At 39.8% G+C, this 7,631-nt stretch overlaps 1 pseudogene; it reads right to left on the bottom strand.

Moving 5' to 3' along the window:
• Positions 1 to 2,659: 2,659 nt before the first annotated feature.
• On the bottom strand, positions 2,660 to 3,044 carry Gm19291 (annotated as a pseudogene).
• Positions 3,045 to 7,631: the final 4,587 nt, after the last annotated feature.

Genomic DNA, 7,631 nt, shown 5'->3' with positions numbered 1-7,631 from the left:
CTCTTTAGCAGTGCTCTCCTGTAAATCTTTAAGTGACTTATGAAAGTCCTTCTTGATGTCCTCTATCATCATCATGAGAAATGTTTTTAAATCTGGGTCTAGATTTTCGGTTGTGTTGGGGTGCCCAGGACTAGGTGGGGTGGGAGTGCTGCGTTCTGATGATGGTGAGTGGTCTTGATTTCTGTTAGTAGGATTCTTACGTTTGCCTTTCGCCATCTGGTAATCTCTGAAGCTAGCTGTTTTAGTTGTCACTGTTAAGAGCTTGTTCTTCAGGTGACTCTGTTAGCCTCTATGAGCAGACCTGGAGGGTAGCACTCTCCTTAGTTTCAGTGGGCAGAGTATTCTCTGCAGGCAAGCTCTCTTCTTGCAAGGCAGGTACCCAGATATCTGGTGTTCGAACCAGACTCCTGGCAGAAGTTGTGTTCCACTCACTAGAGGTCTTAGGATCACGTGTGGAATCCTGTGTGGGCCCTTGCGGGTGTCAGGCGACTCAGCTGGCAAGGTAGCCAGGGCTCGAGTGGAGTGGAAGGGGTTTGTGCCCCAGATCAAGCCCGGGTAGCCTGCTTCCCTATGTACCGCAGTCTCAAGTTCCGCGCGATTGGATTGGGGCAGGCACTGTGATCCACTCACCAGAGGTCTTAGGGTCCCGTGGGGAGTCCCGTGTGGACCCTTGCGGGTGTTGGGCAAGACTCTGCTGGCAAGGTAGCCCGGGGCTCGAGTCTCGAGTCGAGCGGAAGGGACTTGTGCCCCAGATCAGGCCCGGGTATCCTGCTTCCCTATGTACCGCAGTCTCGAGTTCCGCGCGATTGGATTGGGGCAGGCACTGTGATCCACTCACCAGAGGTCTTAGGGTCCCGTGGGGAGTCCCGTGTGGACCCTTGCGGGTGTTGGGCAAGACTCTGCTGGCAAGGTAGCCCGGGGCTCGAGTCTCGAGTCGAGCGGAAGGGACTTGTACTACTATAATATTTTAAGATATACTCTAAATTCAAAAGTATGATTCAGCTCTGATATTCTCTGTATCAATAAAATGAATCTTTTGGAGGAAATCACTGTTTACTTTCTTGCCCAGAAAACAGCATCACACGCTGCCCTCAAGTTCGGACTGAAAGGGGAAGAGGTTCCCCTCACTTCTCTAGTCCTCATAGAAGCTGAGAACCATTAAGTGAGAGAGCTGCTTTGAAAGAGAAGGGCATAAAAAGTTCACTTAATTTACTTATGCATGGAGATCTTCATAAGAGAATGAAGATCTCAAAGAAATTACCCAAACATGGTGCTGTATTAGAATAGCAAATTCGAGGGATACTGCTAACTGCTAGGAGACATTAGGTATGAGAGTAGAAAGAAGTTAGGTAGGATAAGGATTACTTCAGAGTTCATTCCTTAAGATCCGGTGCTATGGTGGACCAGGGAGTAGCAGTAATGAGGAGGTGTGGCCTTGTTGGAGGACATGGGGTTAGACTTTAACATCTCTATGCTTAAGTCCCACCCAATGTGGAAAGAGAACCTCAAAGAATCTCCTTTTTGGCTGCCTTCAGACCAAGATGTAGAACTCTCAGCTCTATTTGCAGCACCATGTCTGCTTGGATGGATGTCACCATGCTTCCTGCCAAGGGACTGAACCTCTGAAACTGTAAGTCAGCCCCAGTTAAATGTTGTCCTTTATAACAGTTGCTTTGGTTAAGGTGTCTATTCATAGCAATAAAACCCTAACTAAATAAAGTTGGTATAACAGACTGGAATATTATTGTGATAGGTGTAACCATGCTGTTGTTTGGAGAAATGTTGATTTTGGAACTTTGGAAAGCAGTGGAATGCTGTAAGTGGGGCTACTGGGCAATCAGAGTAAGGCTATGGAAAACGTTGGTGCTAAGTGTGATTTGAACTATGGGAGTTCAGGTGGTTTCAGAGGAAAAGAATGTTAGTATGTGGCCTAGAGACCATTTGTACGATTTTGATGAAGAATTGCTTTTTGCCCTTGTCCAAAGAGTCTGCCTGAGGCCAAAGTGAAGAAATATAGATTAATTGCATTAGCAAAGGAAATCTCAAAACAGCCTGGTGTCCATTTTGTTGTGAGGTTACTAAAGTTAACTCTAATGAATACCAGTGCTTGGATGAAAAGGAGCAAGCTGAAAAAGTAAAAATACCAAATGTATGCCTTAAGTATTGAAGGGGCACCAGGAAATGGAATGGAGCTAAATCCAGTGTTCAAGGATATTAAATGTAATTAAGGTTTTGGTGACCTAGGGGCAAAATCCCACCAGCTAAACTTATTGTTTGTGCTTTTGCAGTTGAACCAGGGACAGTTGTATCACACCAGTCCTTATTTTGACCTGGTTATTGTTATCATTTGGACATTTAATCTGGAATGAACTACAATCAGGAAATGGAGGGCACACCAGTGATCCAGACACATGCTTTTGATCAGGAACTTGAGGCATAGTGGTCATGAAAAGATTAGACCCAGGTTTGGTGGTATCTTTTTTTTTTTTTTCAGTTTGATAAAAATAATCTATTAACAAAAAGTTTACTGACCAAAAATAACACTAAAGTTTCTGAGTGCTCCCACAATAGAGGGAGCAAAAGAGTCTTCTTTTCTCTGTACTGTACAAGAGCAATGCTTTGTATACATGTCCTAAGAGCCTGGTGTGTCCCCAGCTCTTCATTTTCCTGCTTTGCTATTCTGCTGTTGCCATTCTGCTGGGGCTTGCTGAAGATGCAACTGCTTCTACAAATAGTGCTACCAGTGTAGAATCTTCTCTTTGTCAATAAATTTCACACGCAGAGCATTCACCAGCTCCTTTTGAAAATGTTGGAACAGTTCTAACATACATAAACACTGAGGGCACTTTAGTTATTTAGCAAATTCTGGTTCTTTCCAGTAAAGCAAGTACTTAATTAACAAAAGCTTTGCTTTTGAAGTAACCTCTTTGGACAGGAAAATTAAGATAATTTGGGTTGACTAAACACTGCACAAATTTCAACTCCAACTAAATCCAAAGTCAATTTCTAGCATCACCTATCTTCATAGCAACAGCCATTGGCATAAGAGGCAGGGAGGCAAACACTACCAATGATATGGTCTCCAATTGGTGGTACGTACCTTTAATCCCAGAAAGCAGAGACAAGCAGATCTCTGAGTTCAAGGCTAACCTGTGACAGCAAGTTCCAAGTAGAGAAAAGCTTAAGTCTAGGTGTGGTGGTATAAGTTTTTAATCCCAGAACTCAAGAGATAAACATTCAGATCTCTGAGATCAAAGTTAGTCTGCAGAGCAAATTCCATGACAACCAATCTTAGGCAGTGAATGATATCACTGAAAACTGAAACTTGGTGAAAATGTAACAAACAAGGGGACCATGTTCCAGCCCCAGAAAGTAGCGGAACTTAGCAGATTTGGTCAGGTGGCTCTAGCTTTAGAGACAGCAATAGATGTAAATCTCTCAGCTCCTTCTCCAGCACCATGTCTGCTTGTATGCTGCCATGTTTCTCATCAATGAATTGAACCTCTGAAACTGTAAGCCAATCCCAATTAAATGCTATCCTTTCTAAAAGTTGTCTTGGTCATGGTGTCTCTTCATAGCAATAAAACCCTAACTAAGGCAACTAACTTACCAGTTACTAGCAGCAAAGTTTGTTTTTTACCTTGCTATGTAAAGGAACTCTCTCCACAAGAGTATAGCATTCAGAATGCAGAGAAAAACTAGTGGCTCTTTCTAAGTCTAACATAAGTGGAATTAGTTGGAATTAATCAGTATGCTAATTTTGCAAAAATTCTTTTTGACATAGAGTCTCATTATGTAGCCCTCTGTTCTGAAATTCGAACATGAGATCAGGATGGCCTTGAACTCACAGATGTCTGCCTGCCTCTGTCTCCCAACTTTGGGAGATATGTACTACCACTTCAGGCCCAAGTTTATATATTTTGAAAGGGCATGTATGAATATATATATATATATATATATATATATATATATATACATACACATACATATTTTTTCTTTAGGTGTTGAGGGAAGCATGTATGGTGATAAAAGCCAAGTTCGTGTTAGATCAAGTGGCCACATACAATATCCCTACTTTCTAGGACTATAAACTCAGGCTGTTGCTTTATAACTCTGATACTTAGTTTCTATCCATAAAATGGGATGAATAATTCATAGGGTAGCTATAAAGATTAAGCGAAGCAATATATGTGAAGTGGCTAGTACATTGCAAGCACTCAATAAATATTAAATGTCAGTATATTTTATTTCCACAGGTACAAAATAATTCAGTGAATGAATCAGTAAAAATTAAACTTTTTCATAGTTTTAAATATGAAGGAAGTGCCAGTCACAGTTTGGAAAATGGAGAACAAACAGATTAGGAGAAATTGAAGATACAGATAATTGGTATTCACTACCATTGAATGCCCATATGTGATAAACTTCACGTTCTTAATAGCTGCTAGCATAGTAGACTAACAGGCCATAACATTTGTTGTGGAACGCACTAAGTAAAGAGGCTGCTTATTTGCGGCTGCAAGGCACCAAGTTACATACATTTCACTTCAGAATTAGAGATTATGTGCAGTGAAGCAAGTCGGATACTGAATGGCGAGGCTGCATCTTCCCTCACAAGTGTGCATGCTCTTTTAAAAATGGTGATTAAAACCTATACTATACGGAACTAGAGACTTGGACGGGGTAGTGGAAGGTACATAGAGATTACCTAACTGACAATCAAAATAGTTAACTAGAAGTGATAGGTACTTGTGTTCTATAGAACTGGGGGAGGCTCATTATTAACAATGATCTTTTACATGGTTTAGGAATAAGTAGGAAAACTCAATCAAAGTCTTCAAACAAAAGTAACAATAAAGAGAAGAATCCATTACTCATGCTGATTTAATCATCATATACTATATGCATGTCTTGAAATAGTTGAATGCATCCCATTAATATCTATAATTATTGTATATTAATCAGAAAGTTTTAATTTAAGGAGATAAAAAGACTTGCTACTTTGATATGATCATTACACATAGTATAAATCTGTCAAATTATTGCATTACACTCTGTAAATTTGAACAATTAGAGCAATTAATAAGAGAAGAAAAAGGAGCCCAGCATCAACCCTTGCTTCATAAGTGTGTAGAAAGAAAAGCTAAATCAGAGAGTCAATGTATAAACTGAATTTTTGCTGTCCTTAATAGCATATTGTTCTCATACTCGTTGATTCAGCAGATGTATCTTGAGCACTTACAATATGCAAATTCAATGCTAATTAGTAATCACAAAGTTAATGAGAGAGCTTATACTGATGCATACATACCTTCACAAACAAGTACATATACTGACAATCAATTGAAAAACAAATATTGAATAAAATGAATAAAGTCAAGTGGATGTTGACAGGTACGATGTGATGACAAAGGATATTGTGGCTTAAAAACAAATAGAAATAAATAAAAATAAATGTCACGAGTATGAGGATAAGAGAGCTGGTATATCTTCTTGCTTTGTCCTATAAAATCCCACCATTTACTTAAAGCCTAATAGAAACTGTAGGCTACCACTCCCTAATTTTCTGTCCTTATTATGTTCTTTATTCTGCCTTAAGAAGTTAGGAGCTGCTTCAGACCAGGGAAAAGAGTCTCAGCAAAATTAACACCCTAGAACTGCATGTACTACTTGGCATCAGCAGTAGCTAAAGTAGTTTGTTTTTGACTATAGCAAGTAAGGGAGATTTAAGAAATGGAGGAGATCTCTAAAAACATCAGATCAATGACGGAGTGAAATTGCACAGACATGTAGAATCATCGAATAAGTGCACATCATAAATTTGGGGGATAAGTGTGCGCATTGCATAAATTTAGTATTTAGTACTAATAGCAACGCAACATCAAAAGTGAGTGAGTTCTGGTCTGTGCTTGTATATACAAGATTAAAACTGAAAAAGACCGGAGATCTAATAGAGACTTTGACAGGTGTGAATTTTAAATAAGACAAATCAAGGAACAACCTGATGTAGGAGAAAGAAAGAAAATATGACAGTAGAAAGCAGATCAAAAAATAGAAGTGATTTAGAAGAACTTACTGTTAGATGATTCCAAAAGCAAGCTAGAGAGAAAAGTGGTGGAAGAGAACTGAGGGATGGGAGATAGTACACTCACTCCATGAAATGCTTGCTCCACATGCATGTGGACCTGAGTTTGGGAAACCCAGATGAGTTAACATCCTGCAGTACTAGTGCTGGGGACAGAGGCAGAAAGGTGTTTGAGTCTACTGAGCCAGAGTTCTCTCTCTCTCCCCTGCCTCCCCTTCACCTTCTCCATCCCACTCTTCCTCTCTCCCTCACTCTTCCACTCTCTCCCTCTTCTTCTCTCCTCCCTCTTCTATTCTCCCTCTTTCCCTCCCTCTCCGAGCCCTCTGTCCCTCTCCCTCTCATTCCTTCCACATGACACACTGGGGAAACATGTTTTCCATTTATACATTCTGTGGTTACTTAATACCATCAAAATTTCTCTCAGGCAAGAAATGAAGCTGATATAACTAAACAGTTTTTTTTTCTTCCATCATATCATGCAACAGAATCCATTCAAAGTGATGGATGAGCAGCTTTTTGAAGAAAATGAGTCTATTTGCAGCTAAGTCCACTGTAATTTTTGTATGGGCATCATTTAAAGCAAGAATTAAATATTTTGTCTTCCTTACCACTTTATAACATTTTTAAAATGTTTATCCTAATTAAGGCCTCAAAATGTTTAAAATTTATGCCAACTACCACAAACTAAAAAAAAAAAAGTCACTTAATTAATTAATGAATTAATTCATGTGTGGAGGCTGATGGAAATGCCATAACACATGTGTGGAAACGAGAGTACAATCTTACGAAATGACTTCCCTCTTTCCACTTTTTCATGGTGTGGTGATGTGAAGTGTTTCCGATAGATTCAGAAATTTGGTTGTTTTGTCCCCAGCTGCAGGGCTGTTTGGGGAAGTTTTGGGTTTTGAACTTGATGGGAAAGAACATTACTGGGCACAGGTTTTGACACTTCCAGTTTGGTGTCTCTGCTTTGCTCTTCTCGTTGGGTGTGTTATCTCTCAGCTCTCTTCTCCTGCTGCTCTGCCTTGAGCTGGCAGTTCTAGCTTCCTGCCAAAATGGGTTCTTATTCCTTGGCAAGTGAAAGCCAAAATAAACTCTCTCTTCTGTGAGTTCCTTGGGTCGTGGTGTTTCAGCACACCAAAGTATACAGGTTACTGGTAAGTACGCAGACTTGAGCGTCTAGATCCCTTACCTCTGAGCCACTTCACCATCCAGAAGCCATTTTTGACATAGGCTTAAAAAGCCCAAAATTCATTGTGACAGCAGAGGACTATATCTGGGAAGAAAAATTCACATATCTGAAATGTAATAGATCTTTACTAACATAGGTAATTGGCTTATAGAGAGCCAAATATTTTTGTTTTGGAAAATGACTTTCTGTTAAAGTAAAATGTGTGACTATGAGTTGTTCAACTTTTTTGTTTGAGATGGAAAGTCAGGATTGTTCTGAAAAATGGATGGGAATTAAGTTAGTAATCTGAAGTCAGTATCTTCTTCTTTTCTCTTTGGTGTAGTGATTCACTCAACTATCTATTACTTTAGAATC

Source organism: Mus musculus, chromosome 16 (assembly GCF_000001635.26).
Source record: "Mus musculus strain C57BL/6J chromosome 16, GRCm38.p6 C57BL/6J".
Taxonomy (NCBI): Eukaryota; Metazoa; Chordata; class Mammalia; order Rodentia; family Muridae; genus Mus; species Mus musculus.
The sequence above is the reverse complement of the archived record's forward strand: the minus strand, read 5'-3'. Positions and strand labels throughout refer to the sequence as shown.